Source organism: Mustela erminea, chromosome 16 (assembly GCF_009829155.1).
Source record: "Mustela erminea isolate mMusErm1 chromosome 16, mMusErm1.Pri, whole genome shotgun sequence".
NCBI classification, from domain to species: Eukaryota; Metazoa; Chordata; class Mammalia; order Carnivora; family Mustelidae; genus Mustela; species Mustela erminea.
In genome coordinates this window covers 8,666,720-8,685,101 of record NC_045629.1, presented here as the reverse complement: position 1 = coordinate 8,685,101, position 18,382 = coordinate 8,666,720, and the positions used below count along the sequence as shown (strand labels likewise).

At 38.3% G+C, this 18,382-nt stretch overlaps 1 long non-coding RNA gene across 2 annotated transcripts in view; it reads left to right on the top strand.

The window, feature by feature from the left end:
• LOC116575424 overlaps window positions 1–16,660 on the top strand; it is a 35,342-nt gene extending 18,682 nt beyond the window's left edge. Inside the window, exons 2-4 of one of the 2 annotated variants that reach the window (XR_004279764.1) lie at window positions 8,883–8,959; window positions 9,157–9,241; window positions 16,375–16,660. This is a non-coding gene — a long non-coding RNA (uncharacterized LOC116575424). Of the gene's footprint in view, window positions 1–8,882; window positions 8,960–9,156; window positions 9,242–15,132; window positions 15,209–16,374 lie in introns of those variants that run through there. The other variant, XR_004279765.1, reaches the window with a different exon arrangement.
• Window positions 16,661–18,382: the final 1,722 nt, after the last annotated feature.

The following is an 18,382-nucleotide window of genomic DNA, read 5'->3' as shown; positions in this document are numbered from 1 at the left end:
TCAAAAGTTCCTGGACTTGATTCCTGAGCAAATGTTCCATAGTGTATTCGACACAAGTATGTTTTTGAATAGGCAAGTTCTACACGAAATGGACATGTGCCTTATTCACATGGGTTCCAGTTCTAGTTGAGCAGGATGTCATTGAGTCCAAGGGCACAGAGGTCAATTGGACTCTGTTTTTTGCAATAAAGGATTGGGTTTCCTGCTTCTGGGGAGTACTGTCTTCTCTGAATCAAGAAAATAAGGAGTTGACAGCTTTTTTCATAGGTGATAGGCATATGTCCAGGAAATACTTTGTAGAGAGGAAGAGGATCTGGCCAGAGTGGGAATGAGGCAAGTCAAGAATTGTCACTGCCATGGTTCTGGGATCAACAGTGGGAATAGAGATAAGCTCTAGACTCCTGAGTGTTGGGTTGCACTTGAACCCTGAACCGTATTGATAATCAAAATTAGCTGAAGCCCTGCAGGTACCTAATTATACCAAAGTGTTCTTGCCAAATCATCCTCAGGGATAGTTATGCTTCCAAGTGTGTCAGAAACATAGGTGTAAAGACCTGGGAGAAATGCAGAATGTGGAGAAGAGGACAATGATCTTCACTCAGGAACACTGTATTGATGACCATGCAATTAGCCACTACTTGGGATCAGGACAGATTTACTCACTCTTGGCCAATAATGAAAGGGTATGTCAACACTTAAAAAAATAGGAATTGTCTATGGTTGTGTTTTCCAAAGAGGTGAGTAAGTTCAGATGAAACCAATGAGTGAAATGGACTTGTATTTTGAAATTTTAAAAACAAAAACCCAAGTATACTACTTAGCTTGAGCTGAAAGAACACTGTAAAAATCGTTGAAGGTGACTGTACCATGGAACAAATTATTGACAAAATTTCACCATTAAGAAACCTTGAGAAGTAGTCAAATTTTATTATATTGGTAACAACTACAATATATCCAAGGTGATTAATTCAGGTGTGTATTGTTGGGAAAGACGAATTTTAAAGATATCCTACTTGTTTCCAGACTTATGCGGGATATTTTGGAATGATTTATTTACTAAAAGTACCTCAGTTAAATATGTAAACACATATGTGACTATGTACCTCCCCATCCAGACTCTCCTATATTAAATATCTATATGAAGTGCTAGAAATTTTGAAAGCAGAAATAGAAATGCCCTTTTTATTTGTTAAAATTGGATACCCCATTCTTCAGTTGGTGCCTTCTGTTCCCTTTACAGATAAATCCTTTCTAGTTACTCATTCAGTTGTTCTTCCCAGCACTCCACTCACATAAGCGACATGGGAATTACTCTCTTCTTGAAAAGCCTGAAACTATAATTCCCAAGCACAATCTCTAAAGTCAGAGAGAGAGTGCAGTTGGTACCCTCACTACTTGATCAAAATGAAAACAATACATTTAAAAGGTTTAGAGGTCAAAATACATTCCCTATGTTGTTGATCATCTGGGGATGAACACACTGATCAGACAGACAGGTGTGGTGAAGGCGAGCTCCCCTGCCTCCAGAAGTAATAAGCCACAAAAGGAAAGCATTCTTTATCAGTAGTGGGAAAGAAATAGATTAGTTAGGGCTCATGTAAGCCTGAAAATCAAATATGGTATGACAGAGAATTAATATTATACACAATTAATGGGAAAACCTGGTAATGAAACAGAGCTGATAGCTAGTCACAATGAGATGGTTTAGGATACTGAATATTGATACCAAATAACCAGACTATACTCTGGGATTCGAGTTAAAATCCATTTCAGGCCCTACTGTAACAGTACAAAAGGAAATTATATTTCTGAAGAACTAATATTATGTCATTATTTGTCTACTTGGATTCTTTAAGGAACCACTTGAATTATTACATTTTGGGACACAGAGAAACAAAGATAAACTTCTGAAAGGACTGTATGGTTTTCTGTTGGAAAATATGGAACATGGTTAGTCAATAATCACTCCTGAATCTGATTTTTAAAAGCAAAAAGGTTTTACTTCAATTCTGAAATTAGCATCATTGCAACATATAGACTTTGTACTAAGAAAATGACTACTATGAAGATAAGACAAGTCGAGACAAACATTTGGTCTACAAGGAAACATCAAGAGAGCTTGGGCAATATCAGGGTCTGGATCTGACATTTAAAAGCTCCCATGTGGGGGCACCTGGGTGGCTCAGTGGGTTAAGCCGCTGCCTTCGGCTCAGGTCATGATCTCAGGGTCCTGGGATCGAGTCCCGCATCAGGCTCTCTGCTTGGCAGGGAGCCTGCTTCCCTCTCTCTCTCTCTCTCTCTCTGCCTGCCTCTCCATCTACTTGTGATTTCTCCCTGTCAAATAAATAAATAAAATCTTAAAAAAAAAAAAAACTCCCATGTGTATGTAGAACTAAGACTTTTCAGGTTCATTTTTCTAGTTAATTTTCTCCAACCTCTATACTTTTTATTTCTGATCATAGCAAGAGGCAGATGCCAAATCTTATAAGAAAGGCTGTTCACAGGGTATTTCTAGCCTGTCTGAAAATAGGAAGTGCTAGAAATTTCATAAGGAAGTCAGTTCTTGTTAGCTTTCAGATTCAATTTTTGCAGACCAAAGTGATTTGGATAATTAAAGCCTGGGATAAAACAATAAAATCATAATTATTAGCAAAGGTGGCACTAATCAATGTGATGAGGCAGTAAAGTGTAATGAAAGACCACTGACCATGGATTAAGAAACCAGGAATTTCCTTTAAGTCTGAAATTTGCCATGAGATCTTGGACAAATCATTTAACTTCTTTTAGGCACAATTTTGCAATCTTTAAGATGAAAAGTTTAGACTAAACCAGTGGTTCATATATTTAACTGCATAGTAGCTTATTCAAAATAAATATTATGTGGACATCAAGTAGTAAAAATGGATAAAAATGGAAGCACTCTTTGAAGAGAGGACAGTTGTTACATACTATGTGTTCATTAAATTCTTGAATGACTCTCAAACTCCTTTAAGAGGCAAGTGGGAAACCCCACAGAGTATCCCAGTTAAATTATTTATGAAAATTTGGATAAGAAGTTAAGGCCTTTCTGACATAGAAATATCCAAAGGGAAATATAGAGAAACCTTGGGAAAATTACTGCTAAAATGGAGTATATGTATGATCTTTCTTAGATAACTAGAAGATTGCAGCCATTAGCATGCTTTGGTTGCCAGAAACAGAAAGCATGAGGCAAACTGATTTGAGCAAATTGAGTAATATACTGGTTAATGTAACTAAATCATAGAAGACCTAGCTTCAAAAAAGGCTTAATCCAGAAACGGATGCTGGATTTTGTCAAATGCTTTTCTGCATCGATTGAGAGGACCATGTGGTTCTTCTCTCTCCTCATATTAATTTGTTCTATCACATTGATTGATTTGCGAATGTTGAACCATCCTTGTAGCCCAGGGATGAATCCCACCTGGTCATGGTGGATAATCTTTTTTAATGTGCTGTTGGATCCTGTTTGCTAGGATCTTGTTGAGAATCTTAGTATCCATATTCATCAGTGATACTGGTCTGAAATTCTCCTTTTTGGTAGGGTCTTTGCCTGGTTTGGGGATCAGGGTAATGCTGGCTTCATAGAAAGAGTCTGGAAATTTTCTTTCTGCTTCAATTTTTTGAAACAGCTTCAGGAGAATAGGTGTTATTTCTTCTTTGAAAGTTTGGTAGAATTCCCCAGGGAATCCGTCAGGTCCTGGGCTCTTGTTTTTTGGGAGGTTTTTGATCACTGCTTCAATCTCGTTACTAGGTATCGGTCTATTCAGGTTGTCAATGTCTTCCTGGTTCAATTTTGGGAGTTTATAGTTTTCCAGGAATGTATTCATTTCATCTAGGTTGCTTATCTTATTGGCATATAACTGTTGATAATAACTTCTGATGATTGTTTCTACTTCCTTGGTGTTAGTTGTGATCTCTCCCTTTTCATTCATAATTTTATGAATTTGGGGTTCCTCTCTTTTCTTTTGGATTAGTGTGGCCAATGGTTTATCGATCTTATTGATTCTTTCAAAAAACCAGCTTCTAGTTTCATTGATACGTTCTACTATATCTCTGGTTTCTACCTCATTGATCTCAGATCTAATCTTGATTATTTCCCTTCTTATATGTGGAGTTGGTTTGATTTGTTGTTGATTCTCCAGTTCTTTAAGGTGTAGAGACAGCTGCTGTGTTCTGGATTTTTCAATTTTTTTGAGAGAGGCTTGGATGGCTATGCATTTCCCCCTTAGGACCGCTTTTGCTGTATCCCATAGGTTTTGGACCAAAGTGTCTTCATTCTCATTGGTTTCCATGAATTGTTTCAGTTCTTCTTTGATCTCCTGGTTGATTCAAGCATTCTTAAGCAAGGTGGTTTTTATCTTTCAGGTGTTTGAGTCCCTTCTGAACTTTTCTTTGTGATTGAGCTCCAGTTTTAAGGCATTGTGATCTGAGAATATGCAGGGAATCATCTCAGTCTTTTGGTATCGGTTGAATCCTGATTTTTGACCCTGTATGTGGTCTATTCTTGAGACGGTTCCATGTGCACTTGAGAAGAATGAGTATTCTGTTGTTTTAGGGTGGAATGTTCTGTATATATCTATGAGGTCCATCTGACAAAATCCAGCATTCGTTCCTGATTAAAACGCTTCAAAGTATAGGGATAGAGGGAACATTCCTGAACTTCATAAAATCTATCTATGAAAGACCCACAGCAAATAACATCCTCAATGGGAAAAAGCTTGCAGCCTTCCCGTTGAGATCAGGAACATGACAAGGATGCCCACTCTCACCACTCTTGTTCAACATAGTATTAGAAGTCCTAGCAGCAGCAATCAGACAACAAAGAGAAATAAAAGGTATCCAAATTGGCAATGAAGAAGTCAAACTCTCTCTCTTCGCAGATGACATGATTCTTTATATGGAAAACCCAAAAGACTCCACCCCCAAACTACTAGAACTCATACAGCAATTCAGCAACATGGCAGGATACAAAGTCAATGTACAGAAGTCAGTGGCTTTCTTATACACTAACAATGAAAATACAGAAAGGGAAATTGGAGAATCGATTCCATTTACTATAGCACCAAGAACCATAAGATACCTGGGAATAAACCTAACCAAAGAGGTAAAGGATCTGTATTCGAGGAACTACAGAACACTCATGAAAGAAATTGAAGAAGACACAAGAAGATGGAAGACCATTCCATGCTCTTGGATCAGAAGAATAAACATTGTTAAAATGTCTATACTGGGGTGCCTGGGTGGCTCAGTGGGTTAGGTCGCTGCCTTCAGCTCAGGTCATGATCTCAAGGTCCTGGGATCGAGTCCCGCATTGGGCTCTTTGCTCAGCAGGGGGCCTGCTTCCCTCTCTGTCTCTGTCTCTCTCTCTCTGCCTGCCTCTCCGTCTACTTGTGAGCTCTCTCTGTCAAATAAATAAAATCTTAAAAAAAAAGTCTATACTGCCTAGAGCAATCTATAGTTTTAATGCCATTCTGATCAAAATTCCACTGGTATTTTTCAAAGAGCTGGAGCAAATAATCCAAAAACATGTATGGAATCAGAAGAGACCCCGAATCGCTAAGGAAATGTTGAAAAACAAAAATAAAACAGGGGGCATCATGCTACCTGATTTTAAGCTTACTATAAAGCTGTGATCACCAAGACAGCATGGTACTGGCATAAAAACAGACACACAGACCAGTGGAACAGAGTAGAGAGCCCAGATATGGACCCTCAACTCTATGGGCAAATAATCTTCGACAAAACAGGAAAAAATATACAGTGGAAAAAAGACAGTCTCTTCAATAAATGGTGCTGGGAAAACTGGACAGCTATATGTAGAAGAATGAAACTTGACCATTCTCTTACACCGTACACAAAGATAAACTCAAAATGGATAAAAGAGCTCAACGTGAGACGCATCCATCAGAATCCTAGAGGAGAACATAGGCAGTAATCTCTTCGATATCAGCCACAGCAACTTCTTTCAAGATATGTCTCCAAAGGCAAAGGAAACAAAAGTGAAAATAAACTTCTGGGACTTCATCAAAATCAAAAGCTTCTGCAGAGCAAAGGAAACAGTCAAGAAAACAAAGAGGCAACCCACGGAATAGGAGAAGATATTTGCAAATGACAGTACAGACAATAGGTTGATATCTAGGATCTATAAAGAACTCCTCAAACTCAACACACACAAAACAGACAATCATAGCAAAAAATGGGCAGAAGATATGAACAGACACTTCTCCAGTCAAGACATACAAATGGTTATCAGACACATGAAAAAAATGTTCATCATCACTAGCCCTCAGGGAGATTCAAATTAAAACCACATTGAGATATCACCTTACACCAGTTAGAATGGCCAAAATTAGCAAGACAGGAAACAACATGTGTTGGAGGGGATGTGGAAAAGGGGAACCCTCTTCCACTGTTGGTGGGAATGCAAGTTGGTGCAGCCTCTTTGGAGAACAGTGTGGAGATTCCTCAAGAAATTAAAAATAGAACTTCCCTATGACCCTGCAATTGCACTACTGGGTATTTACCCCAAAGATACAGATGTAGTGAAAAGAAGGTATACCCCAATGTTTATAGCAGCAATGGCCACGGTCGCCAAACTATGGAAAGAACGAAGATGCCCTTCAACGGATGAATGGATAAGGAAGATGTGGTCCATATACACTATGGAGTATTATGCCTCCATCAGAAAGGACGAATACCCAACTTTTGTAGCAACATGGACAGGACTGGAAGAAATTATGTTGAGTGAAATAAGTCAAGCAGAAAGAGTCAATTATCATATGGTTTCACTTACTTGTGGAGTATAACAAATAATACAGAGGACATGCGGAGATGGAGAGGAGAAGGGATTTGAGGGAAATTGGAGGGGGATATGAACCATGAGTGACTCTGGACTCTGAAAAACATCCTGAGGGTTTTGAAGGGGCGGGGGGTGGGAGGTTGGGGTACCAGGTGGTAGGTGTTATAGAGGGCACAGATTGCATGTAGCACTGGGTGTGGTGCAAAAATAATGAATAGTGTTATGCTGAAAATAAATAAAAAATAAATTAAAAAAAAAAGATAGGCTTAATTCAGAGGTCCTGGTTGTTAAGCTTGTGCTTTCTTTTGTTGCATTTCCTTGACATTGGCTTCCTCTATGTATTTTCATGATCTGGACCAACTCCCTTCCTGGTAGTATCATAGCATCAGTTCAGATCTTAAATCTACAGCACACCATGTAGAGAAAGAAACTACCTCTTTCTGGTAGTCTCCAAAGAAGAAGAGGCAGTTTCTTTTCCAGAGGTCCCTCAGTAAGCATCTCAGTCTTATTGGCCCAAATATTAACATGTTTTTAGTCATAGAAAATCCCAGAGAGATGGAGCATAGCGATGGAGCTAAGTCAAGGCTCACCCCTTGGGGCATGAAGGCAATCCCACCCAAAGGACACAGCTGGGAATTAATAGAGAAGAAAGAAAAGTCTTCCAACAAACATCCAGTCCAGTTTAGCTATTAACATTATTAATTTATGGCATCACCATGTTTCTCCATATAGATCAAGTGAAATATTTTTTGGAGGAAAAAAATGTATCCCCACACCTGAACATTATTCTCTCATGTCATCTTATTGAAAGTCAATATGGACCATGAGCCATTGAGTGGAAGGACAGGGTCTTAATTCAAACTACTTAGGAGCTAACTTGAGTGTATCAAAAATATACACAGACTACAAATTCATAGCATAAGTCTTTATTTGTTCTTTATTGACATAACATTCTAGCAAAGTACTTAGTATTATGAATGAATGAATTACATATTAAAGAGCTTTAAACTCATAATGTTATTAATGTATTGTTTTGATATTCTTCATAAATAATTATGGGACCCTCATAATTTCATGTGAAGAAATCTGGGAGATAAAATTAGCGCTTTCTGAAAAAAAGAGAAGTACATGGAGAATAAATGTTGGGATAAAAGAGCAGGTTCACTGGCAAAGCTTCATAACAAGGAGCTCATTAACATCACACTCTGTCAATCACCTGTGTGGAGGAGAGAAAACACATGCTTGCCTCAGGAACAGCCCAGCAGAAGTCCAAGAGGCAGTTAGTAAACATACTCACTAATTCTAAGGACTAATCCCCACTTTATAGGAAACCCAATCAGCTTGCTCATGCCCTGAAGATGAACTAAATTGGGATTTTTAGTTACACTAAAAAAAAAAAAAAAAAAAAAAAAAAACACGGGTTACTAAGACTTTATCCAAACCACACATGCAAGAGATAACCCGTTGAAAACCTGCCTTTTTCTCTAAGTTTTATTAGGTGATGTGAGAAAGTCTAAGGGTGAGTTGAAATGTGAAGAACTTTATTTTCTTTTTTGCAAATATGATACGTTTGGTGTAGAATTCCACAGCAGAAATAAATATCTGGCTCCTTGAAGATATTAATTGGTCTTATTATGTAGGAGAATGGCAGGTACTGATATAGGAACTGTTGTTAAAAATCTATAGACAATGTACACACTTCTTTGAATATGTAGTTCAAAATAGTGAGAAAGTCTTGAACTGGGTGGCGGCAGAATGCCGGAGGAATATACAGAAGCATTATGCCAGAGAGAGGGGAAATGGTCCTTGGTTGGAGAACTTTAGAGTCCCTGGAGGGGCCAAAAAGTGCTCATGAGCATTGGGTACACCTTGGTGATAATAGGTGATGAGTAGGGGGCCTGGTGAAGCCCCCACAACAAACCTGCTCCTCCTCTAGAGAGGGATGTATTAAGCGGAGTTTTTGGTCTTCTGACCTAGGAGGGATTTAAAGCTTTGCTAAGGCTTGCTAAGAGACTTTGCCCTATTTTAAGTGACTAAAATCCTGCACATTTCAATATTACAGCTTTATAAGCAGCAGCACAGGTAACATCAATGCAGACCGTGAGACCCTGGTTTCTCAGCTGGCTCCTTGACTGACCAGTGAGTGAGTTCCACAATTAAATCTTTCTGAGGCTTGGTTTTTCTGTCTGTGTAGTAAAGAGATCAATACACTGGCTGCAGAGTTTTCAAGCTTTTAAATGAAATGCATGTAGAGTATCTGACGGGATATCTGGTGAAGGGCTATTTGGAAAATGCTCATTTTCTTCCCTTTCCACCTGTATTTCATTCCAACATAGATTACTTTCTGATTTTGAGCCAGTGGTGCTGGGTTGAGAGGATTGAGAAATAAAGCTGAAGATAAAAGCAAAGCAAAGAGCCCAGGTGAGAGATTTATTATTTCATTTTTGGGGGATGGATTATTTGGATATTTCAGGACAAGAGAAAATCCCTGCTTTATGTTTGCTATAAATGAGATAGTTCTTGAGCCATAGGCTTTCTTCCTGGTTCATAAACCTCTTGGATGGCAGGCAGAAGAGCCGATCAGAGAGGATTTGGGGGTAACACCGAAGCCAGGAGGACAGCTTGAAGAGGAACATTTCAGGTTTGAGCAGTGGTTCATATTCTGTACATGCAGAAAGCACTACTCAAAAAGTTAAAACTGAATAACACTACAAAGGAGGGCCCCTTCAGGGTTAGATGGAGCATAAATTCCCATGTCTGCTTCGTCTGGTGCCAGATCCCTCAGTAGGGCATTTTGATTCATGCAGCAAACAGGTACTAATCAGGAAGGCTAAAACTATCTTTATAAATTGTTATTAAGAAGGAAAAAATTCTTATTTTATTTGGATTGGCCTAGGTTATAGACTGAATGTTTGTGTTCCTTCAGGATTCATGTGTTGAACCTGAAGTCCTCAGTGTGATATTTAGAGGCAGAGTCTTAGGAGGAATTTAGGGGTGACCATGACCATGATGGTAGGGTCATGGTTCAATGCGATTAGTGTCCTTATAAGAAGAGACTCCAGAGAGCATTCATTCTCTTTTCCCCCTTCACTCCCCATTTACCTCCCTTGCCCCCTACCCCATCTCTCTCTCTTTGTCCATGCACATGTGCTGAGGAAAAGCCATGTAAGAGCAGAGCAAGAAGGCAGCAGTCTACTTGCCAAGAATTGAATCAGCTGGTCCCTTGATCTTGAACTTCCCATCTTCCAGACCCATGAAAAATAAATTTCTGCTTGTTTGTTTGTTTTGTAAAGATTTTATTTATTTGACAGAGAGAGATCACAAATAGGCAGAGGCAGGCTGAGAGAGGGGGAAGCAAGCTTCCTACTGACCAGAGAGCCTGATGCGGGGGTTCCATCCCAGGACCCTGAGATCATGACCTGAGCTGAAAGCAGAGGCTTAACCCACTGAGCCACCCAGGCAACCCTTAATTCCTGTTTTGTAAGCCATCAGTCTGTGGTGTTTTGTTATAACAACTTAGGAAAACTAATACAGCCTATCTACTTTGAGAATTATAATAATAGGAAATCTCAATTTCTAAAATGTATGCTACAAAATTTGAACTGTTCAGTTTTTTTGGAAATGTATAACAACCAGCTGTATGAGGTCCATTATATTCAAAGTCCTTAGCCTGACATGATCAGATCCCAAATGACTTTCTAGCCCCATTTCTCCCTCCGTCCCCTCTGTGTTCCAGGCAAGCTAGGGTGCTCCCTCTCCTCCTCTCCCTCTTCATGTGTCCACTTGCTTCCTCTGTTCTCCATTAGCAATGCCTTTCTCTCATATCTGGCAATGCCAAGCCTACCTCCTTGCAAATGCCCCCCCCCCTTTTATAAAGCCCTTCTTTACCACCCCAAGAATGTTGGTAAAGAATGTAAGGATATTTTACATTCTTTATATGTATATGTATGTATATTTTACATGGGTGGGTAAACCCCACCCAAAGGTAAAATATCAGTCAGGTGTCTGCCTTCAGCACAGGTCATGATCCCAGAGTCTAGGGATCAAGTCTGCTCCCCATCCCCACTCCAGGATCTATCTACTCTCTCTCTCTCTCTCAAAAATAAATAAAATCTTTAAAAAAAAGTCAGAAAAGAACAAACATTGATTTTGGGGTTTGCATTTCATTCCATCTTTTCTAGTCTAATGTTCCATGATTATAGGTTCATCTTTCTGTGAAAAAAATCTTGTCTAGCTTGATAAAGGTTAAATGATGTACATTCCTTGTGCTACACACAATATATGCCAATTAGGAGGGGCTCAACAAATAAATACTATTCCTTTCTTTGCTTTTTTCCCCTGAAGTCTTACCTTGGAAAAACATTTCAAATGCTTGCTTTCCACTTCCTTAACTCCTTCTTAGAAGAATACCAATGTATTAACTCTCATCACCCCCTGCAGGAAAAAACAAACAAACAAACAAAAAACAAAACACCCAGGAAAACAAGACAAACTAAGGAAATCTCCTGCTGGACAAATATTGTCCCTGAACTAAGAGACAGAGAGGGAAGGAGAAGTTGGAGATAAACACTTGAGTAGAGTTATCAGCAGAACAGGGGAGAGTGTCTGTGACTAGGTCATGTGTCCCCAATGTAATAAGGGAGCAGAAAGTCGGAAGCTTACTGGCAGAACAAGAAAAATGAAGCAAGCACATAGAGAGAAGCTAAGAAACCAAGAGACAGGAGAGGCAGAGAGGCTGGTCCCCAAAGCCGACTTGCAACTTGTATCTGCTCTTCACTCAATCATTGATTTATCCAATTATTCTACACATATTTACTACGAACTTTCCATGAAGGAGTCTAGATGAGAAAGGGAAGATAAACAAACATAGGAGCATATACAAGTTGAGATGTTGGTAAGTGATGTGAGCAAAGATAAAGTAGGGTAAAGCAAATAGGTACAAAGAATAGGATAAGTGTTACTGCAGAGCAGGTTTCAAGGAGGGCATCTCTGACAGGTGACACTGAGCAAAAGCCTGAATGGGGAAGCAGCAAGATGTAATATCTAGGAAGGAATATTCCCTTGTTTCAATGCTTCAAGGCAAGAGGGCACTTAGCAAACTGGCATTAGAGCCAGGAGAATGACTAGACCTGGAGTCAGAGAAAAGAGACAATTCTCTGTGGTCATGTGGGGTCTGTGTCCTCAGAATGTTTTTTTTTTTTTTCCCCCTGACCCTGGGTTCTTATAAGACCAGTCTGATCCCTTCAAAAGGAGACTTTATTGCTTTAATTGAGCAGATTTAAATAGAGTTTGGATCCTTGAAACAAAAGGTATTTCTATGGAAACATATATTTCTTTAAGCTTTTTCAGCTTTTTCAGTTTCTATTGTCCTGTGACTTTGTCTCAGTTCACAAGTGCTACTAGGCTTTGTTTGGGTTTGTTTTCCCCTCTGGATAAGGCAGGAGGGCCAGGTGGGGATGGAGTTGGCTGTTTTCTCTTCTCTGGTGAGTGAGCCTCTGATAAAACCCCAATAGTTTAGGCTCTGGTGATGGTTTCTCCTGAGGAAAGGGCTTTTCAAGAATAGAAAGTTCTGGCATATTTCAAAACAGTTCCTTTTTTTCTTCTCCTGATGGAAGCATGAGAGGTTATTTCTCTAGTCTTCACTGTGATAAACTGGTAGAGCTCCTGGAGTTAAAGCTCAAAAAAGTATAGGGGTTTCTCATGATTAGGTCTCTCCAGAATTCTTAATTCTCACTTGGAGCCCCCAACATCTGTCAGTTATGGCTTAGATTTCCTATCCTGGAATTGGTTCCTGGTGGCTTCTGTTCCTGAGCTTCCACTCCACTAAACTGAGATTCTCAGCATTGCTAGTCTGTCTCTAGAAGCACAGGATAGCAGTTTGGCCTGTAACCTCAGTTCTCTGGTAAATCTAAGAAAAGTTGTTGATTTCCAGTTTCTTTAGCTCTTTTTCTTCTGTAAATAGGACAGAAATGAAATGGACAAATTACTAGAAAGACACAAGCTACCAAAACTGACTCAAGAAGAAATAGAATATCTAAATAGACTTGCAACAAGTAAACAGATTGCATCAGTAATAAAAAAAAAAAGTTTCAAAAAAAAAAAAAAAAAGCCCAGGGCTTGATGGTTTCACAAGTGAATTCTATCAAACTTTTAAAGAAGAATTAATACGAATACTTCTCAAACCCTTCCTAAAAATAGAAAGAACAATTTTAATTCATTCTTTGTGGTCAGTATTACCCTGATAACAAAATCAGACATCCATTTTAAGTTTGTATTTGTTTTAAAACTGGGTAAGCGGAATCTCCCTCTGGGTTCGAGTGAAATAGTCCTCCTTGGAGATCATATATATCAGCCTGTGTGCCTCTTCTGAGGACAATATTGTTGGGTTCAATGAGTAAGTAAAATCTATATAACATTTCTTTGGTTCATACATTTATGTTCTGAATTTTGCATGTGTATGTAGGGAAGAGAATGGCAAAAAATCTAAAGGTAAAAATTAAATAAATAAAAATAAAGAGTCCAGAGGACAGGTTTGTGATTTCATCTCATGGATGCCTCTTTGGACGTTTTTCAAAGCTCAACTCTATGTGTTTGATGCATATGTATTTGCTGCTCTCTTCAAGAGACCTTTAAAACTCTTCCCTAAAAGAAGGTGAGAATGTCAGAGAGAATGGGAGGAAGGTGAAAATTGGGTTTAGAGTAATAATTAAAAATTAAATCCCAGTGTCTATACAGATAAAGTATTTTACAGGGTGATATTTTGAGTAATTGGATATGTAAGTTAAAATTTGGGGATTTTGAATGGGAAGGGGAATAAACTAAGTGAGCAAAATAAGTCAGCATTTACAGAAATCCCTTAGGGTATCCCCTTCCAAAGGTTAGAAATCTTAAAGATCAAAGAGAGAAGTTAATTTGATTTATTTCTAAAGTAGATATTATTATTTCTTTTTTCCTTTCTTGAACTCTTTAACTAGTAAGTGTTGCCTTTGGGCAAAGACAAGCTGTTTTCTTTTACCAAAAAGTGCAAGAAGTTTAAAAAAAATAACACTGGTTTCCTACTAGTCCTAATCAGTCAGATTTTATTTTTCTCATCCCAATCTTCGGCTTGTTCTTTCTTTCACTCGGCTTCTCCTTCTTCTTCTTAACTTTTCTTACCTCTTTTCTCGGAAACATGTCACAGCTTGCCAGCTATTATCACCTTCTGAGATGATCCCTGGCAAAAATGGTCTGAAACTTGGTAACCTAATAAGAATTCTCAAGGTGTTCTCAGGCCACTGTCCTTACCCATTATGCTGTCTGATTAGCAAGGCCATACTCAGGCACATGCTGGGCTCTCCGAAAAATAGGTCTTTACAGTGTGATATAATTAAGAGAGAACAGAACTTGGAGTCAGAAAACCCATGTTTGAATCCTATGTCTGTGACTTTACCAGTTATGTGACCTGATAAAATCACAATCCCACTGAGTTTCATCTTCCTCTACTAAAAACTGGATATTAATGACGTCTAACTCAGTGGGGGCTTTGGAGACTAAATGAGAGAATACAAAACTCTTGTATGAGACAGTTTTGTGCACCTACATAAAAAGGTGAATATCAATCATTGTAACATTAAGCTCTTCATGGGCTCTTCATTGGGATGGTGGAACCTAAATCATTACTCTTCATTTCCGGTTTGAGAAGCAGAGGAAATAACAATAATAATACTAGTAATAATAATAATTTTCTTGATACAATAGTGTCTACTGCTTTTTTAATAGCTTGCTTGCCCCACATGTTATGCCCTATATTTTACATATATTATTTCAGTAAATCCTCAGAAGAATCCAATGAGGGTTCTCACAGAAGCTGAAGCTCAGAAAAGTTAGGGTTGCAAAGCCAATGCATTGTCAATTGAACCTGTATCTTCTCTGACACTGAAGCTTGTGTTTTAATAAGTATGTAACCTGTTTGCTGACAGCCATTCTGTTTTCTACCAGATGCACCTTTGAGATCTACTTCTGTCCATTGGCAGGAAAGCTGCACTCACCCTTACACATGCAGAAAGGAGAGTGGGAGGCTTGTTTAAGGGACAAAGACTAAAGAATGTCCCTGTGCTGAGGAAGTGGTAGTGTCTCCTCAGACACAGAAGGGGGTAGTCATTAGTAATAGCACCACATTTTGTCTGTTGGATGCATGGGTCTTATCTTTAGGCTACCCCAGGTGAGAAAGCTAAAGTCAAGTGTGCCAAACTATGATAGCTGTCATTTTTGGTCTTCCTAGAACATTTTCCTATATCTTTTCTTCTGATTATGACATCCTTTTCTCTTTGCAGAATTCCTTCCCATTCCTTGAGGTTCTGATGGAGCTATCATATGGAAGCAACCCAAATGTCCATTAATAGATGAATGGCTGGAAAAGTAGTATATGCATACAATGGAATATTATTCGGCCACAAAAAGAATGAAGTTTTGCCATTTGCAAAACATGGATGGAACTAGAGTGCATTATATTAAGTAAAATAAGTCAGTCAGAGAAAGATAAATACCATATGATCTCACTCATGTGTAGAATCCAAGAAACAAAACAAATAAGCAAAAGAAAGAGACAAACCAAGAAACATACTTTTAATTATAGAGAACAAACATGGTTACTAGAGGGGAGGTCAGTGGTGTGGGGGTGTGGTTGAAATAGCTGATGGGGATTAAAAAGTACACTTGCTATAATGTATAAGATTATTGAATCACTATATTGGGCACCTGGAACTAATATAGCACTGTATGTTAACTATACTAGAATTAAAATTTTAAAAAAGTAATTAAAAATGAGTATACAAGTTATAAGATGTTTCCACTCCAAGACAAAACAAATTTGTATTGTAAAGAAGGGACTGTATTTTCTCCCCGAACTTCTGTAATTGCTACTTAAAAAAAAAAAATTCAGCCATAGCTATTGGAGAAAAATACTCAAATGAGAACATATTTTAATATGTTAACCATCCAGATATAGATAAAGAATCTCTGTGTACTTCTTCTTACCACTAGCCTGAGGGTTATAGAGAAATCCTGCTTGAGAGGTATTTATTATTCTCCCCAGCCCCACACCAAAAGCCATAGCATAAAGCTTACAGATGTTTTAGAAAGTTATTTAGTGGTGATGGTGGGGGTTATAAGGATAAGTCTCAAAACTCTGCAGATGAGTTTTGATCTCATTTAAAGTACAGTCCAAACAGCAGCTTAGTGAATCACATCAAATTAACAACATGGGGCAACACAAGACCAATTTCTACATTTTAATTTTTCCTGCTCCCATGGTGAAATGCTATTAAAGAATGCTGTTAGAACCTAATGATGTAGATCTTGATGCTCTGGCCAGGTAAGACAGCAAGTCATGGGAGATTTTACTTTTTCTGAGAAAAATAGAGATTACAGAGTAGATTCGACTTAAAGAAGAGAGCTCACACCATCACCTTCAGACTTTAGACTCATCGAATATATCAGAGATTTTGGTAAGCATATAACAATTTCAGGTTTCCATTTTGAATTCTTACTACTAACTGTATTTTCTGTTCTTAAAGGCTTCTTTGCTGACTTGGGCAGTTGCAGTGGGAATATCCATGAATTTGGTCAAAAGACAACTAGCTCCACGATATTCACCTCTTTGATCTTCACTCACTTCATTGATAAAATTACGAGTCACTTATCCAGTTTCACTAAACCAAATTTCTGCTAATACAAATACCAATTTGTATTGGTATTTCCCAAAGAATGGCACTTTGTATTCTTCTCACTTGTACAGAATCAGCTCATTCTTCATTAACATTTCAGCATAGTTCTGGCATTTAATAAACATGAGTGTTTTTTTTCTTGGCCTAAGTGATCATGACAGTCTAGTTGATTTGTGTTCATAAAATATAAGAAATATACTTTTCTACCACTATTCCAAGGAGAGATGCTGACATGTAATTCATTGATTTTACTTATGACAAAACACATGAAAAAAAACAATAGACTCAAGCATATTTAAGTACATTTATAAACGCTCAGTGAAATTTGATTGAAATGTATGGATTTTTGCATGCTAATATTTTAGTAAACACTATTATATATACAGATATTCCTTTCCAAAGTTAGACAGTCTACCCTAATATTTTAAAATCATTGGTAGAAGAGGATACCTATATAGTCTAGATATTTTCCCCATGACCTTTACACTGCTGAAGAAAGATAAGGATTTCTTCAAAATCTCAACCAGAAAGGGAAGGGTGGATAATAAAAAACTGATTAGAGCAAATCATCCATCAACTCTTCAGTTCTGGCCAAATCCTGACCAGTTAAAAACATGCTGCACAACTATGGATTTGGTAGATCTTATAGATTTTTACAAGCTGTACATAAAATTGTTTATGTGAATGAGAATTTTCCATAGCTTAATTCATTTATATTTGTTTGTATAAATTGCATTTATAGTAAATCATTTAAGTCTCATAGCAACTGGATGATGTAAATACTATTGTTATTATCATCGTCCAGATAACTTTACTGAAAGAGAAAAAAGACCTTTCAAAGTTGTAAGCTCCAAGGTACAGAGCCAGACAATGAACCCAAGTCACAAAACTCTAGCACCACACATGTGACCTTGAGGTCATGGAGCCTCTCACCTTGAGGAGGAAATCTAAGATTGACTTTGGAGGATCATAGTTTGTAAGTTGGATATGAATATTTTAGAATGATTTCCATTGAGTATTGTATAAAGGGAGATACTATAGAGTCTTTTCTTTCTTCTAGGACATCCCTCGTGGTTGGGAAGAATATGGCTACATATAGAGGAGGTCACAGCAGTAAAGATTTGAGCTGCCTGGCTAAGGGGAAATGGGCTCAAATGAACAGAGTATTCTAGTGACACAGGAGGATCCTGGTGGATAGAAGTATATAGTCTTAAATGTCAGTGAATGTAGGCCAGGGGCATAAATGTCTAGAGCCTAGAGATTATGCAAGAAATTGTGTCCCATTGGTCAGTCACAAGGACAGAGAGTAAGTTCATGGGAAATAGAGGTTACGTATTCATCTGCAAGAAGTCAGAGATTTTCTTCACCCATTAAGATCCAGAAGCAGTCATCACATTCTGCTAGAGGGGATAGGTTGGGCCAGATGTCCAATAAGTGGATCTCAGGGCACCAATCAAGGGGATGGCCAGGCTTGTGGAGAAGCTGGTGGGTAAAGTGAAGTCAAGCTTTAGGAGGTCTAAAAGCCAATGGGATCAGGGGATTTAAAGTCATGTGGCATGGAGACTTGGATTCCCCTCAAATTTCACATGCATCATTCTGGGTGGTTTAACCAGTGTCACATGGGAGCCAATACCCATTAATGAATTCCTAGATGCAAACAAAAAAACCTGAAGCTCTGGAAAGCAGCCAGTGATCTGGCTCTACTGAAACCCTGCTTGCAACTTCTCTGATACTCCAGATGTGAGGCTAATACATGACCCGCGGATTCAGTACACAGGAATCACAATAAAGTGAATTGAAAGTGGGGAACAGAAAACCTAAGAGTATATGCTGCTTTATAGTTCTGAGCCTCAGGAAA